The sequence below is a fragment of the Scomber scombrus genome, chromosome 5 (genome assembly GCF_963691925.1).
Source record: "Scomber scombrus chromosome 5, fScoSco1.1, whole genome shotgun sequence".
NCBI classification, from domain to species: domain Eukaryota; kingdom Metazoa; phylum Chordata; class Actinopteri; order Scombriformes; family Scombridae; genus Scomber; species Scomber scombrus.
The window spans coordinates 19560082-19581838 of NC_084974.1; the positions used below are offsets into that span (position 1 = coordinate 19560082).

The window sequence follows — 21757 nt, forward strand, 5'->3', positions numbered from 1 at the left end:
AAAAAGCTCCACCAAATATGAAAAACAGCTCAGTACAAGCAACAGAGCACTTCTCCAAGACTGTGAAGTATAGAATGTAGACAGAAAAATAAAGTGCTCAAGCGTGGTGGAAAGACAGTGATAGAAATGAGAGGGATACATTTTCTAGTTTTGGTCTTGGTGTTTGCTTTTGCTGCATCAAAGCATACATCCAGATCAAGTGCTGTCAAGAGTTTGAAAGTTTTTCAGCCTTAATGAAATTTCCAATCTGTTTTTGCAGTGCAGCAGAGTATAGCACACCACTGCAGACAGACAGGCTTGATGAAAGGAGTGCCATAATGCCTGTCCCCAATCAATGTATCTGACTAGGCAGAAATACAGTCTATACGATGCCTGTTGACTTATGTGCCACATACATCAACAAGGCACATGTTTTGTGTCGCCTGATTACAACTGAGAGAGGAATATTAGCAATAAAAAGAGGAGCATGTGATAATACTCTGGCCATTGACAGGAGGTAGAGCTCACTCCCAGATGTCAAGACCCTAGACTTGTCTTTAACATTTTTTGGATGAGTAGCAGCAGAAGAACAGCAGGCTCAACAACAAATGTCCTCTCTATGGTCCCCTGACTGCCCTTCACTGACCATGTCACACCCCCAAGACAAACATACACCCCTAAAACATCTGCTCAGCAAGTAAACCTTCCATTCCCCCATCTGAGTGAGTGCATCCTCAACCGCTCTCACTTAGGGCCACACCCCTACACCATCCTCTCAACTTCCACTTAGCAGTCCGTCCACATCGAACCCCCCAAGCAGACATTTGCACACACACAGACAGAGTGGGCTTGGCCCAGCTTGGCAACAAGCCCCGCCTGTCCGTCTGTGTGCTTACCCCCTGAGCCAGTACATCAGGATAGCCTTCACCGTGGAGGGGGAGGAAGGGCTGCTGTGTTGGCTCTGTCACAGCACCACAGAAGTTCCATAGTGCCTCCACTGGCAGGCAGACTGGTGGGTCCCCAACCACTGGCGCCTGCCAATTGGTGTACCCTACTCTTACAATGTCTGGGCCCACAACCACTATTCAGCAAACCCTAGGAGACGTCATTAATATGTAAGTGTTAATAGGTGGAGCTACACACTAATTGCACACTGGAACGGGATCATGTTTAATATTAGAATCCATTACACTCCGGCTGTTGCAAGCGGAAGCAAATGAATTAAGACAACACATTATTTACCCGTGCACAGGGCAAATGGAGACTGACAGCACCGAGAAGGTTGACACTCAACATGGCAGCTGTTACTCACATCTGTTGACTCCTGTATCTGCAACGCTCATTGGCCCTTTGATATGAGCTGCTCCCATAATTAGTTGACTTTCCTCTTTTTCTCAGCTCATCCAAATTTAGTTGCATTGGGCAACGCAAAGACATGACTGCAATGTAGGGTTCAAGGTTGATAGCAGCTTTTTTTCAGTGGAAGAAGGAGAAAAAAGCTCTTTGATGTGACCTTTAAACAATGTCAGCAATATGGTAAACATAAAGGAGGAATCTTGAGAGTGGCAGAATGCCATTTGTTAAACACAAGTGACTTATTGTGAGTCTACATTTGATGTTCAGTGTTTAATAATCCAGTTAAAATATTTATTGTCTGTGCAAAATTAAAATTGTCACTACAAATGAATGACATCTATATTCTCAAAAAAACTGGAAATGAAATAAAAGAAATAATAAAAAAAAATACAAGGGCAAAATTAATAAAATATAGTAGTGACACATTTCTTTCTTCCCCTTGCCTTCCTTTCACCAAGTCTCTAATGAGCATGTCGCTGGCAGAATTATTTTTGTTATTGTTTAATTGATCCCCCAAACAGCTCTCATCCATCATAGGGCCATTCAATATCTTACTCTTTTAATCTCTGTCTGCCCCTCATCGTCATTCTATAGCACAGACCATTACACACGGAGAGAGGTCTCTCAGTGCTGTTGGCATCCTTAACACTGCTCGCACACAAATGCTGACACAGATACACAAATATCATATATATATATTCTACTATATTCTACCATATTCTACTATATAAATAGAGTAGAATCAATTATGTTTTTATTAAATATGCATCCAAACAAGCAGAGCAGTTGATGCTGTAGTGGTACATACTCCAGCGTCGAGAGCTGGTGCATCAGGGAATGCAGCTAACATCTGTTTTACATTAATGATTCCTAGTTCAGCTCACAAGCTACTGTAATATTCACAAGGGCTATGAGAAACTGGAGTAATTGGGATAAGTTTAGGATGTCTTACTACGTAGTTGGAGCTAAAAGCCAACAGCAGGGTTGCTCGCATTTTCCAATCTTAAAAATCCCCAAACATGTACAGCGGGCATGTAGCTAAAGCTCCCAAATAGATAGCCCTCTTGAGAAGAAATTGTTTTCCAGTTGAAAAATAAATTGCTCAAAATGGTTTTAACAATATAGTGTAAATGAAGCATAGCATTAATTCATGCTGGACACGGAAGTCAGCTTGAATCAGCACACCTTATCAGTCACACACCAATCCCAGCCATTCTCACCACAAGGCGGTTCTTTTAAATATGACTCCCACCTACACTGATCTAGCTTCACCATTGCTCACACTGCTGCTGGCAAAGCTTGCCTCCACCACCCCAGCCTCCACCTTTCTGGTTCAGGGTCCCATCATGGCTCTAGGGTCAATCTGCAATTCATGTCTTTCTTTCGGCCCACTCCAAGGGAGGGTTTGCATTGCGCTCCCTGTTTTTAGCTCAGCATGCTGCTGGCTAATCCAGGGAGCATCTTAGAGTGGAGACTTCAACGCCAAGTAAAACTGTATTACCATTTGTTGCAATAAATGGTTTAATCTATGACGAGAGTGTTCCTGACTGAATGAATATTTGGTTATGTTAGAGCAGTAAATAATATTTACTTAGCTGTGCAAATACAATGAATAATGCTTACTTGGCTGACTTTGTAACAACAAAGAAACGTTGATGTGGCCACACAGAGTAATGCTTGCTTGGCTGTGCAACAGAGTAATGGCTATCGTCTTTAGATGCAAGAGCAATTGTGAGAGTCTCGTCATGTATCAGCACCCACTGACGTGCCCATCCCGGGGGCCACCACTGCACCATGTCCCGTTCCTGACACGCCAACATAATGAATGGCCTAACTAATGAAGGCTTACTAATTGATTATGGAGAAAACAGAGTATTACTCACCCAATGATGGCAGCTCCAAGGGGTGCTGAGACACTTTGTCAATGCTCTGTTTTTCCAGCCTGTCCAGACCAGAGGGTCTTTCTATTGACCCTCTGACCAGTGTGGACACCTCACATGGGATGAAGTAAATTACTTTGATAATATTTCATTATCCTCTTACATGTTTTATAACACAGAACATTTTTGTTCATGCATTCATTAACATTAATTCGGGAAATTAATGTGTTACATCTTGCTGCAGGCATACACCAAACCCAACCAGGTGTGTCCACCAGTGATGAGAGAGAATGGGGATTTCAAGGCTTTACAGTCTGGGCTGTTGTTCAATGGAGCAGACAGAAGCTGCTAAGGTGGGAGGTGTATGTAGAGGGCCATTGTCTTTGATTAACTAATTAGTAGACATTATCAAGACTAAACAGAAGTCATTACCAATGGGCTTTGGTTAGGAGGCAATCATTTCCCCATGGACCTCCAGCCACCGTCTCCCATTCTTTGCCCAGTCCACCACAGCCCAGGTCACCTATTAAATCTATAACAACTAATTCTGCTTTTTAAATGAAGCTTTAATTGACTTTCGTGTGAAGAAAGCGATGTGGCTGATCCAGCTTGTATCATTTGAATCACTGATTGAATGGGAAATCATAGGTGTGGCATAGGGTTTCCAGGCAATAGGAGTCGTCTTGCATTGCTGAGATTGCTGACCCGTCTGCTGAAGCTTCTCTCTCGCTCGAAGATATACACTCACTCATTATCATACATTCATCGACCCAGCCAAGCTATTTCTTAGTTTGTCAGAATGTCCCATTTCCTATCTTTCCTCTACCCATTTTTATATCTTTATATCATTTTTATATCTCTTTGTATGTAAGTTTTCAGGTGAAAAAATTAACCTGGCACATTGCCATCATGTGCAACGTTAACGTTAACTGCATGGAAAGTTGGAGGCAAACACGCATCAAATATAGCTTTGTGTTTATGGTATCACAGAGGAGGCGTTTGACCCAGCAGATACTGCGGGTTGCACATGCTCCCGATTGCCATCTTCTGTTGCATTCAGACAAGAAGTGTCCTTAGGCTCACAGACAGGGGCCAGACCATAATCAAGAAATTATCATAATTCACTCTAATCATAAGTGAAGGAGGGCAAAATGACTGATATTAAATTTTAGATTACTGCCTCCAACTGCAGGGATGTTTCAGTAACTGCTACTGTATTTTCTGCCAGTGTTTTTGATGTGTGTTTATCGTAATCGTGCCGCCAATTAAAACACTAAGTCAAGAGGAGTGCCCCAGGTTTACAGGGAAGCAACACACAGATGCATGCATACACACATCCTAGTGTGGATGTATGCCCTTGGTGTGTAAAGACAGGGGCAAAGGCTGAGTGATGTGATTGCTCTGTGTGCCGTACGGCCATCCTCCCAGTCTGGGGCATTAGACAGCTCCACTGCACTGCTAACAGCATGGTAGGAGAGCAAAAGAGGCAAAATAAAGGCCTGGTCAAAAAGGGCCGTTCTGGTCTAATTGAGTCCTTTGGGCCTAGGCTCCACTGATCAGAGAGAGACTTGTTACAGGAATCCGGTTTCACGGTTTCCAAACAATGAGATTTCAGAGAAGGGATTTGTAGTCGTTTGGGATTCCATCCTAACCTTTCTGTGATTTTTGTGGATCTCTTTTAGTTGTCCGCCCCAGTGTTCCTCTGTTTTAAATCCGATTACTCTAACAATATGGAAAGACTGCGGTTAAGCTCAGCAAGTGGTGTTCACATATAAAATATTGGAGTGACGCCTTGCTGTCCATGTGAATTCGCTGTTTGATGCCTACGGTGTGGACTCTTTGTTAGCACCAGTGTCTGCTTCTACATGAGTGGAGCGTGTCTGGCTTCCATATGGATATTCAGCTCATGATGCTGACTCACCAGAGCAAATGCAGCCTGGCCATTCGAGAAGACTGTAACCCAGGTTGAATGATCAAAGCTCACAGTCTTTGCTCTGAGGTACCATAAATCTTAAGACCATTATTCAGACCTGCTGTCCAAATGATTAAATATTGATGGAGGTTTACAGGACCATACACACGTGGTGTTGGCTAAGTTTGATTTACACCGGTATAAAATGCTAAGAAGTTGGCCATTTCAAAATGTTAAAAGCATCATTGTTATATTTGTTAAAATGTTTGTATCTTATATGCTAAACTGTTATAGTGAGACAATCTGCAGCTGTTGTTTAAAAAGAGCTAAGTGAAGAAAAAACTAAAAGCTCATCAGAGGCCCCTGAACATAGAACAACACAGCAAAACACAGCTTTCGTGCAATAGCCCAGATGAGAAACATTTTCAAAATCTACAAAGAGATTCCTGAGAGAAAGGCTTGCTTGCTTTCTCTCCCTTTCACTCTTTATCTCTTTCACTGTCTTTCTCTCTCTAAACAATCCCTGGGAGACAGAAAACAACAAAGACAAATGACTTTGGCCTTTTAAAAGAAGCATCAAACCTCTCCCTCCAGTAGGCAGAGGATCCACAGAGGTGTCCATGTTTCTTGCTCACCCCCTGCAGTGGCATTAACTGGCGAGGGCTCTAGATGAGCTTCCTGTGGAGCAGGAAAAGCCAGGACAAACACAGGCACTATGCTGGTTTTAATAGGAGCTAGGCCCACTCAAGTGTAGCAGTTCATGAATTAGAGAGGAGAGCAAAGAGAGGAAAATGGGAGACTGAGCAAATACAAGCAGCAAACACATGACAGAGAGCTGCTTGCCCTCCAGATCATCATTCACTTCAGCATAATGTGACAGAAAAGGGGAGGAAATACAGACAAGATGGAACAGGGAAATAGGTTGGGGAAGCTAATAAAATGATAGTTATTTGCCAATGCTTCAGTGAAAGTAGCACAGGAGAATACCAACTGCAAGAGGCACAAATTTAAAGCTAGATGCTAGTGTATGCCTTTTTTATGGTCTGGAAGGGGATGGATGGGAGGGAGGGAAATGGGGGACAGGCACAGCACCTCATCCACCTGATGCCATAATGCTGCCTCGCACGGCCTCCTTTTGTAGACCAAAGTGCTGGGCAGAGGAGAAAGGCAGACACAAAGAACAGACAGGACTCTCTGCAGGACACTCTTTGTGCCATCGTCACTCGCAGGCGGCAGGACAAAGCCGTCAGCTGCCTGGACACCTCGTTAGCCTGCTCCCTGCAGCTCTCACATGGCAAGAGGTTGACGGTTGACTGCGGCCCTCCTGCTGGGGCTGGCTCACCGCTACAGTGAAGCTTCAGCCTCTAAGAAATACACACACACGCTCACACAAACGTGGGAGCGTACAGCAAAGTCCAAAGGAGAAATACAGTGCTATAAAACACACCTGTTCTACAGAAGGTTAAAGACCCTCCCTTCGCAAGCCTTTTCATGGGTATTTGCTCAGGTTGTTAAAGCTGATATTTTCAGATGCCGTCCATAACAAAAGCACCTCGAGCCTGGAGGAGATGGCCAGGGGAAAGGGATGAGGCTCTCTTTCCTCCTGGTGCTCTTTTATCATTTCACACAGGATCCAGGATCCAGGAAGACTATAGATGAAGGATTTAACTGAGGTGGGATGCTTGGGTGACTGTATCAATAAGAGATACATGGACACTTGTGAACATGTTTAGAAAGTCAGTGTGAGCACCTGACATATAGGAAGTGCATACAGTCACAGCACACACTCTGTACATGTTTAATTACAACATTCAAGTCAAGATAATGCATCCATTAAATAGCAACTATCCTCTCAGCATTTCAGTGTGGCTTTCATAATTAACTTGGAACTACATCACATAAAACAACAAAAGACAGCTTGAAAAGCAAATTCAAACACCTTAAATCAACAAATGCTCTATATGCTTATTTGAATGGGAATTTTTCCACTCAAAGTCTTGCAAAAAACTGTGAGGGGGGTTTCTGTCACCAATAGACTGTTCCTATTAGCAAGCCTTGGAATATTAAGTAGGGTTAGTGCTTAGCTTGCTTAGACCAAGCCAAATAAATATGCAGGAATTAGTTCCAGCTTCATACCCCATCAAAATAGGATCCACCAGTCAATGCACCAAAACAAGCCCATTCACCACACTTCAACTCATTCTGGCTACAAAGAAAAGCAAGGAAAATTTCATATTGATGCAAATAAATAAATATATGCTTTGAGCTTTGTGAGCACAGTGACAGTCCTGTACACGAATGTGAAGCAAAATAACAGCCAAAATCAGGGATAAACACTCAGACACACATACACACACACACACACACACACACACACACACACACACACACACACACACACACACACACACAGTATTTATACCACAAATATCAACCATCTATGCTGCATTTATATCCACAAAAATAATAATATTGCAGAGTATTGTTGTTATAATGATATTCATGACTGCATGTGTATGTGCTGTATATGTTTGTGTGTATTTTTTTCCTCAAACATCCTCATTTGAGTATAGTAGACATTACAATGAACCACTTTGATTAATAACCAAGAAGTGAAAATCCAATGTGATCAATCACTTGTTATCACCAAAGCTCAATCGGGCAGATCCTGATGCGTCTTTACTATGATCAGTTAAGTTATTAAATGCCTAAATGATTAAATGTTGCTTTTACTGTGTGATGTAGCGTCTCTGCTATTTGCCTCTGAGGGTTATTGTTATCAAAGCACTTCCACACTGCCAAAATCGCTCCCTATTTGGGAACTCCTTCACTGCAGAACAAGTTACTTTTGCTTTTAGATTCTTGTTGCTGGTGCAAGTCATGGCATGAATATGTTAACACACTGAAATATTTTCAATATCATGATATGACTAAGATTTTATTCCATTAAAGGTATTCAATATTTTTATGAATTGTACTATATGGCACACCCCTAATGTATAAACAAATGCATAAATTCCACCTCCCCCACCTCTCTGCCATAGCAGGCACAGGCTTTGCAGCTATTACAAGGGATGATGGGCCAGAAGGTAGCAATCAGTCAGCCTGGGTGGAGCCACCTCCCATGTATAAGTCTGTACATCCCTTCCTATTCAACAGCTGTGGACTCATATGTTACTGTCCCTATACCTGTCACTGTCCATCCACAACCACAGCACACATCAATCAGCCCACCCCTGCTGCTTTTTAATCTGTGACCACCCCCAAGGACCAAGGACACTTCCAAATTACAGTGAAGAAAGGTCACCCCATCCAATTAGAACATCATCAGGGATGCACGCTGGAGGGTCATTCCCTGAACCCTTGTAGCACATCATAAATCCTAGACTGCCCAAGAAGGAACACCCACTATGGCGGGATTCAGAATGGCTGACTAATTGCAGCGTTGGTAAATGAGGTGCTGGACGCATCTTTACCTGTAAGGGTAGAGACGAGTGATATGAATCGTAGTTTGGATTGATATGATGTATAATGGCATTTCGCAATAGGTTTATTCCCTAAAGATGAACCATGTTATCATCAGTCCATGTATTGACCCTGTGACGACCCCAGGGCCTAGATCAATTAGGTCTCCAATCAGGATTGGACCAGGCTGCCCTGTGCATCCCCCTCATAATTCTAGTAGCCTGCTCTTCGCATGGATTTAGCCTCATAACATGACATATACAGATAAACTGACAAGCCTGAGGAGAGATTTTGGATCAAACAAAGAGGACCATGTGGACACCATTGTCTTTGCTTGGCAAAGGAAAAAAAGCTAATGAGAGATGGGTAGAGAGACACACGCAGAGAAAGAGAGAGAGGGTGGGTCAGTGAGCTTTGAGCCTCTTGTGGGCTGATCTAAGCCAATTAGAGACAAGTGACAGCTCAGCTACATGCTCATGACACAACTAGACCACAGCGCTGTTCTGAGCCCCAGCACCCCACAGTACAAGACTGACTCGGACCTCAAAAAACCTTTAACACTACCCCCATGAACGCTTAAATACCCCTCTACCACAACCCCCATCATCCACAAACCGAAGCCAAGAAAGAGGGAGAGACTATGCTTAACAAAAAGACTGATCTCCCCCTTACGTCATGTTTCCCCTGCTCTCCAGAAGGAGGTGGCAAGCCAAGCAGAGCTCTCTGCCTGCCTCCGTCATGGTCGGCCAACTCTCTTGACATCTGATGTTTTTGAGAGTTGCCGTGACGACTTGGCAAATCCACTGACCTTTGCCCCTTCAGTTCAAAACTTGTGAACCCGAGACGATGGAAGGCCAAAAAGCTTGGTGGGGAACATGTGGAGTGAGGAGCTTCATTTGAAAAAGTGGGGGTAGGCTCAAATGACCACTGGCAGCTGCCATCACTGTGTTGCCTTCTTCTTGTAAGCAGATAATGGCGTAGTGCCTTCCCAATATACATGAGGGGAGGTGGTAGGCCACCAGGTTGTGGGTTGTCAGGGCTATAGCGCATGGCTTGTGATTAATGAGACAGGGCGTCGCACCACAGGGATTTCAGCAGCACGTGCCACATTGGTGGTTACAACAAAAACTCCTGACACTTTTAGGAAGAGCCGGAGTCACAACGATTTGATACATTTCAAGAGAGTCATATTTACGTACACAAACCTACCCCCACAATCACATACAAACATGTATACACTGAACGCAAACTGTGCACTAAAATGTCATCATGTACCACAACTATAATGCAGAAATTGGATATGCAGCCTCTCATTCACCCTTGACTGAGCATCAAGTGCACTGAATCTGTAGATGGCTGTTTGGGGGAGAGGGAGCAAGAAATGTGGAGATCGAGGATGACAGGGAGGAGTGATGGGGGTTGAGGGACACCCAGTGGGGGGGTGGGACAGAAACAGCCCTCCTCACGTCTAACGTCTGCCACTCAAGAAAGTTAATGATGCCATATTCTTGGGCCAACCATCCCCCTGCTGCGTATGAGAAAAGGGACAGGCAGAGACAGAGGACTAAGGGTGGTGCTGCTGGCACATGGATACAGTCAGGAGAGGTGAGATGCTCTTGCTGGGAGAGGTGGGGGTGGGGCATGTGGGTGAAAATACAAGGTCCAAGAATATTTATGACAATCAACACCCCAGTTGGCACCGTTGAGTGATTTTGAGATGAATGATAACCCCTCCCCCCGCCTTTCATTCCCAATCACTGTGCTGTCTCTTCTCCTCATCAACATCCTTTATCGAGTCAAGTTACTCATTAAGGTTTATAAGAGATTCTGTTAAATTTATTAGCAGTCAGTCACTAGGTTACTATTTGATTTTGCATAGCAAAAATGGGGGTGGGGGTGGGCGGTTTGGCGGCTGGACTGAAATTGTTATCATCTACAGCCAGTTAGGGAACAGCAATTTAGGGGGTAAGGGAGAAATGGAGGAGGGATGGGGGTTGAAGAGAGGGAAGATGCCGAGGAGAGATAACAGAATCTTGTCCAGCACTCAGCAAATGTAGAAGGATTGTGTAAGGTTTAGTTTCACAGAATGCCTGACAAAGCAGAAAAGGTCTTTTGTTGTGTAAAATGATAAGGTGCACAGTAAATAAAAGAGAGTAAAGGTTTATAGATGTCAGAATACCAATTTGGGCTCAATTTGTCATAAAGCAGGTAATGAGTTGAAACCGGCAGCAATCTAGTTTTGAGGTTAATGCAGTAACAACAAACTTGAGTACTATAAGAATGAATAAGCTGACAGATGATCATATCCCTTAGCCTGTAATTGAATTATCTGTGCTTTTCTTCCTCTGACACAGGAATAACCCTGCCTTCCCCGGCTATTTCTCCTTTCATACATCTCCCAATAACACTAGTGTAACTGTATTAGCAGTGTATGCTAGAGATGCTCTCCAGACTGCCAAATGTAGCTGTCTTCTCAAGCCTCAGGGTCATATGATGGTCAATCGACGATCAGTCAGAGGTCATATCCAGAGTTGACCAAAGGTCAGCATATCTGGAACTGAAGGTGCAACCGGCCCATCAACCCCCTGAACTGCTGTGAATGGAGCTAAATCACAGGGACAACTCCCCTCTGCTTGGAGTCAAAAAATCTGATAAGAGGAGCAATGCAGCATATTGTTATATTCAGCATTTTAAGTTTGATAGTGTGTTGAGGGCTGTAACTAGTGATTATTTTCATTGTCAATCAATTTACAGAATTGTCTTGATTAATCTATAAAATGTCAGCATACTTTGAAAAACACCAAGGTGATGTCTTTAAACATATTTTTTTCATCTGAAAAGTCCAAAACACAAATATATTAGGCTTACTTTGCATTAAAAAAAGAAAGAAATCTGAGAAATATTCACTTTTGAGAAGCTGGGACCTGATCATTTTTACCATTTTTGCTTGAAAAGATACTAAAACAATTATTTGATTAACGGAATGGTTGCTGATATTTTTCTGTCAATCTACTAATTGGCTAAGTGATTAATTGTTGCACCTCCAAGGGTTTATATGTAAAATTAGATATTTAGGGATGATGAAAACAATGTGTCCATAATATTTCTAAATTATAGTTAATTTATGATGTTCAATATGTTTTTATGAGGGATGTGTGATACTGAATTTTTTGCTGATATGCAGATATGTTCTAACCCATTTTGGCTGACTGCAGATGCCAATATACGTACACATCTTCAAGAGCTCAGCATTAAAACTTTAATGAACCTGTCAAGTGGGTCTAGCAGAAGAGTTAATGGATTAAGGGGTAGGATTTAATCTCTGGTCAACATTCCAAAGCAGAAGATGGCGGTAAGGCACCTTATATGCTGGTTGCCAACCGCCACTATAAACCAAAAAGAAGAAGAAGTTTTCCCAAACAGAGTGGGACATCCTGTGAGCTGGGATGTTTCCTATCTGTGCAGCCAAACACAGCAGCTCCTTTGTGGACTGTTTCAACTGAAGTACCAACATCCGGTTTGTTATTCAGGTTAAAGTGGGAAGAAGAAGCGGGTATGTCTGGCAGCTGAGTGAGGTGGAGCCTGCAGATGAAGCACTGGGACCATCAGAGTGAAACAGTCCATGGAGGGAAGCACAGCCAGGTGGAGGAGCAGAAGGTGACGAATCATATCAGCAGAAATATTCACTTCTGGCCGATGCTAATATTTCATTTTAAGGCTTTATCAGCTGATAAGTGTGACATGCCGATATTATTGTGCATTATTGTCTCTAATTTTTATAGTGAGGTTGTGGGTGTGTGTGAGTGTCAATAAACAAATTACCAAAAATAAGCAATTACACTAATAACACCCTAGTTGCATAAACGAACAACTGACTAATTGCAGATGTGTCCCACTCCACATATTTTGAATAATATGATTTTCCATAACCTCCTGCATAGCAACAGCAGCCAAATCGATATTCATGAAGTGTCTGAAGTGTAATTCATGTGTCTGTTCCACATGAACACCACAGGGACCTTTGAAAGAAAGATGAGAAAAAAGCTAACATGTAAATTTCACAGTTAATGTCTAGGTATGGCTTATGTTGGCCAATTAAGCTGTTCCTTTCAGCTCCATTACAACGTGGTGTCTTGGGGTTCATTTTTCCCCTACTGTGTCATTTAGGCCACACACTGGCAAATGTTCACTGTGCTAGTTGGACGACAGAGGCCATTTGGAGTGTGTGACAGTATGTGTTTGTGCATGCTGTTGTGTATGCATCTGTGTATGGGTTCAGGCATGTGCTTATGTGTAAATCCTGTGTGTTGAAATCTGATTTGTGCATGAAACAGGAGAGCGTTAATGGCTTTTAAAGATCAATGGAGTCAAATGAGCGCACTCATCAGTTAGACAAACACCCCTTGGTGATCACTCAGTGTCGTTAGATTTCATTTCCTGTGGAACGAGATCTCGGTGGATCCAAGACAAATCCCTGCAATCATAACTGCCTTAAGATGATTCACTGCCTTCATTTCTGTCTCACTGGGTGGTGGGTACTGTTGTGTAAGGCATTATGGAGTTTAGACTAATGCATCAATTATAATCATTGAAAACACACAAACAATACAATAGATTTCTTAGAATTTTACTTCCAAGATATCTCTTCTCAATAACTCTTCCTTCTCAGTGAAAACAGAAAGTAAAGTGAAACATACAGACAACTAACTATACACCATTCCTAATACACACTAAATCACAGACAAATATGGGAGGCACCTGCATGTTCGTTAATAGCTTTGCCCTGGACAGTGTAGAGCATGAGGGCCAGCAAGAGGCACTGAGATAAGATTCTGCTTAGCATTTGAATAGGGTTTTCTGATTTCTATTCAGTTGGCCTATGGCCATGCTAGTGCTTAAGTGGTCTGGGCGAGTCTGTCTGGTCTCTACTGTGCCAACCAATGTGCAGGCTCATATCTGGCAATATGTGATGTCTGTCAGTGTCCTGGTCCGTCTTTCTGCCTGCCTGGCTGCCTGCCTGCCTGTCTGACTGCCTGCTTGTCTGTCTGTCCTTTTGGCTGGATGAGTTTCTGGCTGGTTAATAATCAGCCTGGCTAGCTGCTAATCATCTTCCCAGCTGCAGAAGCAGGTGGTCACACATACCACAGCTCCCAGTCTCATTCACCATGTGATGTCATCTCCCTGCACCTGGTCACACTACATTACACATAGCTGAGGTAGCCAGCTTCCCCTCTATGAAATCACAAGTCTTCTTCTGTCCCTGAAGCTGAGAACCATTGACGTTTATATCTCAAGGGAGTGGAGGAGGTGGCTCCAGCAGAGCACTGGTTGCTGGTAAGCAAACACAAAAGCTCTGTGTCCCTTCCTCCACCTTGGCCATGCCTGGGACTGATCCCAGAGCAGTCTAACAGGCAGAGGCAGCAGTTAGGACACACTCCACATCAAAATGGGAAGCCATTAACTCCACAACACACAAGGTCATCTTCAACTAGACACAGCAGCCACCTAACTTCCTCTTCTGATATGCCCGATGGATGCAGCGGCGCAGTCATGTGAAGGTCAGGCTATAAAACAGAATGGAACCACAGCTGTCTTAGTAACCACACACTTAAACATTTGATCTTGTCTCCCTTTACTTTTGAAAGTGATCAAAATGCTTTGAGTATCACTTTCAAACAGCAGGAAAGGAAATGAGAGAAGGAGGGAGTGGAAAAGGGGAAAGAGGAAAGAGAGCGACAGAGTAGAGGAGAGAGAGGGACAGAGAGAGGGAGACAGCAGAGACTGGATGATCATGTTTCAACTCTGGTGTGCAGCTGTTGAGGGCTCTGGTGGCTGATAGGTGTCCCTTACAGCAAATGCAATCCAAGCCAAACATAATATCTGTCTACGCCATCAAGAGATCACCAAGTCATAACACATCCAGACCCACTATAACTCTGCTAACATTTTTCTCAAAACCACAAGGCTGGTAAAGGTGAATACTATGAGCTCTTAACTTCATGGGGTCAGTTGGCAGTTTATATAACATGTATTCCCCTCCTCCATTTCCCTAGTTCCCTACTTCCTCCCCATCCACACAGTTCAGTTCAGAATCTAATGCTGTGTCTCCTGTGTTCCCAAAGGGCTTCTTTAAAGAGGAACTGTTCTTCATAATTGCACAACTAAAACAGCCAAAAAAACATTTACCTAAAGCATTTCTGTGTGTGCTTGAGCGTTTGTGTGCAATTGTGCACAACAGCTTCCAGCAAGACAAATCCATCAGAGTGCCAGTGTGCAGTGTGACAGTCGTAACCCAAAATAAATCGTGGGTCTGGCTGAGTCCTGACCCTTTCACAAGATCAATCCCAAGCAGGTCCACCTTGCAGTGTTGCGCAAAGGCATGTATGCGTGTGAATGAATGTGTGTTTAGGGTGTGTGAAAGTAACCGAGAATAACGGGCATTTGAACCAGGAACATCAGTGCAGAAATAACACACCATTCCACACACCAGAGGGTGAATCAATTCCAGCGACATTCGATTCAAACGCATATCAGCTAGTGCCTGAACTTCAGCCCTCAACACTGTCACGTTCTCCCCTGCTCCATATGATGGATTACCATCTCTGGTAGTCTCGGAGGGTCTCGGAGAGAGAGAGGTAGGTGGGTGGGGGAGGTCAGTCACTACAGGGACACATTCATCGTAGGGGAACGCTGGGTTAAGGAATTATGGTTTGACAGAGATCTGGGGTGGATAGGAGAGGGCAAAGGGTTCTTCAGGGGTCAGAGGATCCAATCCCGACTGGACTCAATGGCAAGCCACCCTCAGAATGCAGCGGTCTATAGGGATTTCACTCAGGGTCACATTTTTCGATTAATATTATTATCACTCACTAGTCCCTTCACCCACCTGTCAGAGAATAGAGTGGTATCAGACTTATTCATCTAAATTCTGGTAAATAGCACACCTGTGTAACAATTTAAAATAGACTTAAGAGCTGAAAACCTCATGTGTTAGGTTATCAACACACAGACTGATGCAAAAGGGGATTTGTGCAGACAATATTTTAACGATCATCAAAAATAAATCTGCTTACCAAAAAAAGTGCGAGCTGCTAAGGCTTTGAATAAATTACGACAATAAATCAATATTAAAACAGAAATCAAAATGCAACCCAACCATGAAAGCAGAAGCCTGTGAGGCAGTCTGTGTTTTAAAGTTGATCAATAATCAGCCTGCAGACAGATCAATAATTTACAGCTCAGTCTAAATCTCAAACAGTCAGATGAGAGTAAAAGCAGCAGCTAGTAAGGGTAAGTATTGGAACATACTTGTCTGAAGGTGCTCACTTTTTACAACAATGCTGCCATGCTTGTACAATTTAAGGACCCGGTATTAATGCAAAAATTCTTTTTTTTTAGTGACGCCAGAGCGAGCACCCACAGTGTGAGGCAAGGTTGATGAGACGAATGGGGTTTGGAGGGGCAAGGAGAACGAGGAGAGAAGAGGCAAAACACAAACAGGCAGGAGAGACAAAGCAATAGACGTGCATTGTCACAGTGGAGAGGCCATCAATAACAGTGTCACTATAAAGAGAGAAAGAGGGAGAGAGAGTGTGAAGGAGCGAGAGTAGGGTGTATAAAAGAAACACAACAAAACCCGGTGCGACGGGTGCTTCATCTTGCCGGGCACTAATGGGCGTGAGAAGTGGCTGGCTCAGCAGTCTTCGCTTGACAGCTCACTCTTCTCCTGATGGGCCGTGGCATCCATGAAGGAGCGCCACACACTCGCTTAATCTGGTTTATATACTCGAAGGTGAAACAGTGGTGGAAGTGGAGAGGTGGAAAGTAGGAGAAAGAGGGAGAGAAAAAGACTGATACACGGTTGAGAAAGATGGTCAAAGTTCATCCCAAACTTGGATGTCATTAAATGCTCTATCTCTTTGCCACCATCCTCCACCCACCCACACTCCATTTTCCCCTCAGCTCTTTCTGCACTATTCCATTATTCCTGTCATTCTTCAGCCATATTTTCCCATCTCCAGCACCACACTCGCTTCCTCTGAAGGTAAGAAGGTGACACAGACAGTTTATTTCCCTTGGTGGAGTCGAGGAGGTCAGAGCTGGTACACAAGGCCCGCTGAGGATAGTAAAAGTGCAGTCTCAGGACATATCATATGTGTGTGAACAAGTTAGTTTGTGTGTGTGACAGTGAAAGGTCAGAGTGCTGGTAGTGACTGCATTGTGCTCCTATGATTTATCTCAATGTGAGAATATACTTTACAAATATCTCTGAAGGACAGTCTCTTTCCAAACATTGCAGCAGCAGCAGCAGCTGGGTTGTGGCGGCAACTCCTCATTTACTGTGGCCATCTGTGGCCGATGAATGAGATAAGAGCAATCTACATGCTACTGTACATGACTGGAGCAAACTGTGTGGTAGTTGTTTGTAGTGTGTGTGTGTGTGTGTGTTTGTGTGTGTGTGTGTGTGTGTGTGTGTGTGTGTGTGTGTGTGTGTGTGTGTGTGTGTGTGTGTGTGTGTGTGTGTGTGTGTGTGTGTGTGTGTGTGTGTGTGAGTGAGTGTGTGTGAATCCCAAAATATAAACAACACCTCTTTACATAAGTCAGCAAATTCCAGCTGCATAGACACACAGCTGATACATTTAATCAGTTCTTTTTTCTTCTTTTACAGTTTATCAGAGGCAGATAACTTTCACACCCTTGCCTGCTCTCACAACCTCTCTTATTTCAGGACAATATTTCCACCTTTTCTGCATCCATACTTTTGGCTATTCCTCTGTCATGTCACTTCCTGCACCAAACCTGTTCAGCAAGATAATGCTAGGTAATGAAACAATGACAATAGCCATTGGAATTACATTTTCTTGATAGCAAATTCTAATGAGCTGGATCAAACTTTATGTTACAGTTACAAAAAATTAGCTTTTTTTTTAATAGGTATTGAGTGTTATCCCAAAAAGCCAAACAAAATAATAATGTTGGAGAATTATTGAGTCTTGGGATCTTTTTAAATTTTGTTTTTTCTTTAATAACTGAAAACAATTGTAATTGTTTTAAGAGAGCTGTGGGTCTGCTTTCTACACATCCCAACACATCAACAAACAGAAACACAGAGGTGTGCTAGACGAGTGAAACATATTTAAATACAAATTGAACTGTGCTCAGATTTTGAGACTGTTTTATTTCCTAACTGTAGCATGCATCATTAATGTGGTGTAATGGTTGCATTGTTGCTGCTTCCTTCATTACCCTTCATTATTTCTCAAGGACTTCAGCGCAGATTAGACCTCAGCCTACCGGGGTTTATACACTTGTGAGGGCAGGTGTTGTTCAAGTGTGTGTGTTTGTGTGCGTGTCTGTTGTTTGTGTGCGTTTGTCACTCCGTTTTCTCATTTCTGAAATGGAATAATGAGTCCAGATGAGCTTGTGAAAGGCTCGGCAGTGCAACTCAGCCTGACTCCCCACCTGGCCTGCTCCTCCTGGCCTGTCCCTTTATTAGCTTCCCCTCATGCTGGACACAACAGGAACAGCTTGGTACCCTCCTCCTCTCTTCACTACTCACACCTCTCCCAACTCTATTTTCCTGCTAATTACCTTGTTGTACGAGCACCAAATGCTACCTAACGATTCACTTAATTGCAGAAGTGGTACATTAGATGATATCAAAGGACCTTTTTAAAAGTCATCCAATCCCATTCCAAGTACCATTTAGAACCAACCCAAGACATCTGTTTCATTTCGGTGTCATTTGCATTTATAAAGGTTACAAACTGAACACAGAAGCAAAGGAAACAAATCTACACCTTAAGATTCTGTGTCCTCATTCGTCTCTAAAGCCTATCCCCACAGATGATTACCAACTCTGCCTATTGCACATTATGTACACCCAACACACATACAACCACATTCACGTCAGACAGTCTGAGTCATTTCGACACTCAATTAAAAGTGCAACTGTTCACCCCACATGCTTGTATCTGGGGCACTATGTACACGTGCTACCTATCCACCTGAGAAGGTGGGGCTAATTAACATTTTCCTTAGGATCCTATCGCCCCAAGTGCCTTGTCACACTTACATATACACAGATATCCGCAGTGCTAGCAATTTATTCAGCGATGGCTGCAGCTAGCATTTTTGACACAGGCTTCACAATGATTTATGAACCTGCCCATTGACCTAGTTTATACTGAAAAGAGAAAAGGGGGCACATCCCCTCTTATATGCGGCATATCCATCTCATGGAGCTGGCCTGCAGTCAGTTTTGGAGAGCATGGGACGAGGAGTGAGATTACAAAACAGACTGCTCAGATAGCCTCTAGGCAACACGTTCTCTATCTTCTGAAGTGCAGAAAGGTATACAACAGCTATAATGAAATCTCTTCCCAAATCCAGCAAAGTGATGTCTAAGCATTATCCTCACACTCTGCACATGCACCACAGACTTAGATAACACAAGGCAGTTCATGCTCATGCCCATCCATTTGTGAACAATGTGTGTTCAACATATAACACTTAAAAGAAACACGGTTGGAAGGCTAAGCACAGCAAAGGCACAAGTCCCCCCAATCTGGCTCTTATTAATAATGCAAAGGCACCTCTCAGAGGCCTCTTCCCCCTCTTCCTCTTTACTCCACCTTTCCTCTTCTGACAGAGAGAGTGGTGAGTGCTGCCCGGCTTGATGTCCGGCATGCAGCAGTGCAACTCTGCTCGGTCGACACTGAGTTCAATCTGTTTCAGAGATTCAATTCAATTATCTCACCGGGGTCTTGCTGAGCCCCTCGTGAATGGAAGGGGGGCAGAGATGTGTTCAATACAAGGGAGACAGAGCGGGAGGTAGTGTGCGTGTGTGTGTGGGGGGGGGTTGTGACATATCATAAACGCGAATCCGGTTCAACACGGATATATATTTAAATGGTGCTTTTTCTTGGGTGATTAGCTTTGGCTTTACAATCACTAGACGGATGTCAGGAGCTGATAAGGCTAATCACTGCAGTAAGCCAATGCAGAGGGATTTAGCACCCCACCCCCTTCTATAGCCCCCACTGAAGACCTGGCTGAAAGAGAACACTGAGAAAGTCTAGGGCCCATAAAAATAAAAAAAGGCATGGGCCCTCCGTCATCTTTGGGATTTGGTTTTGAGTACTTGGTCTATTTGCTACATTCAAAAGTCAGACTCATATTATCATATATTCAAGAAAGAGGCAACCAGATAGAGAGAGAGAGAGAGAGAGAGAGAGAGAGAGAGAGAGAGAGAGAGAGAGAGAGAGAGAGAGAGAGAGAGAGAGAGAGAGAGAGCATTCAGAGTACAGAACAATGACAAAATAACAAGGGAACTGTGTCAGATGAGTGCAGTGCTGTTTATGAATATTTTGGTGCCCTAAACCAGACACTTAATTGGTTCAAGTACTGATCCTGCAGACCAGCTTCAGGACGTCTATGCTCAATATCCTTTGGACTAGCTGTCATTAATTTTTTAATAAGCCATTGTTAATATAATATTCTTCCTCGATATTTTAGTCCTCTTTCCCCCTGATCGCCTCCATCTTTCTTTGCTTTGATCTGTCCGCAGTCAATTACTTTATATTAAAAATATTCTAGTTTAATTAAATGTAGATACACTGTCCCTCCACCATCAAGTAAAATAGTAGCTAACCCTGCTAAACTACACTTGACCCATCAATACAACCACCTCTCACACCCACACTCAGTCAGATCAACACTTTCATTCTCAAACTGAGAGTGTCTCATGTGATCAAAACGGTCACTACAGGATTACCTATAAATGGAATTGACACATCAGACATCATCATCATCAACTCGTTTTGTCTCCGGAGGAGTGTCTGAATCTCTCTGTCTCAAACCCAGTATAATACCTGTCATATGTGTGTTCTTATTTCTTCACCATACTGGCTATTCCTCATCCCCTCTTCTCCTAGCCTCATGACCTCTCACCTCTTACCTTTAAGCCATTCAAGCAGTCAATGCTTCTATTCAACCCCCCCTGCTGCTCAACCCATATAACAAATCATAAGGAGGTACAGAGGCAGTATTGAAAAGAAAGGACAAGAAATGGTGTGAGAAGGGAAAAATAAAGTAATCTAGAGACTTCATCAATTTTTCATGAATTTTCATTTAGACTGGAGGAGCCCTCTTACAGCAATCGATAGATCAAGCGGCTGTCACGCAGTTAGCACCAGGGGGCTGGTGGAAGACCCTTGGGAAGGCAGGGGACTGGATCAGAGAGACCAACCCCTCCTCTCCAACACATAGAGCCCATTTCCTGAGGATCACAAACCAACTGTCCTTTCTGAATTAGAAATCCAGTTACAGGTCCGTTCCATCAGGTGAAAAATGAGACCATAATTAGCAAGAGATTTAGTCATTTTATGTGTGATGTAGATACCAAGGAAAATGAGAGCTGATACATTATTAGATAGTGTTAATCACAACTAACTCTACAAGTTAATCACACTTATCATAATATAAGATATCCACACTAAATCCCATAAAACAAGTGAAGCATCCAAAACCGTCAGCATCCACCACTAAAAACGCCCCTTACAGTGTGATTATGCCTCATGAAAATAGCTCTTGTTTGAAACACAGAGCAATAGTTCCACCAGTTAAAACAACACATGACTTTCTGCTCAAACCTATGGGCAGCTTGGGGTCCCTGGGATCCGCTCCATAGGAAGCCCAGTCTGATCCTGCTAGAGAGGGGCACTCATCTTCAAAGGTAATTTGATCCACAGCTCAGGTTTTGTCTGTCAGTGTTTCCCAACACAGTCCAGTCAGCCTGTGTCAAATTTCCATCAGGACTTTGATCTGTGCCTGTCGCTCTACCCCCACCAACTACGAGACACCATGACTTCAACGAAAACATGTCCCCCTCATGAAGTTTGAAAGTAGCTTTATGCCTAACTCCATGATCTGCCGCCAACTTCAATAAAACTCCCTTGAGCTAAGAATACACAAAATGAATCTGAAGTGTTTGATTTAAAAACTCATTATCCCACCAAACAATATCATATATGTGAGAACTCAGCTGAGTTTAAATGTCTCATTCAGACATACAGGAAATTATGATAGGGGTTGTAAATAGAGAACACCAAAAGCAAAATTGTCTCTACAAGTAGAGTAATTACAGTTGCTTCAAATCGATCCT

At 43.2% G+C, this 21757-nt stretch overlaps 1 protein-coding gene across 7 annotated transcripts in view; it reads right to left on the reverse strand.

Moving 5' to 3' along the window:
- Positions 1–21757, reverse strand: part of robo2 (roundabout, axon guidance receptor, homolog 2 (Drosophila)) — a 166664-nt gene that overhangs the window by 130424 nt on the left and 14483 nt on the right. The gene's annotated exons all lie outside the window — the stretch shown is intronic.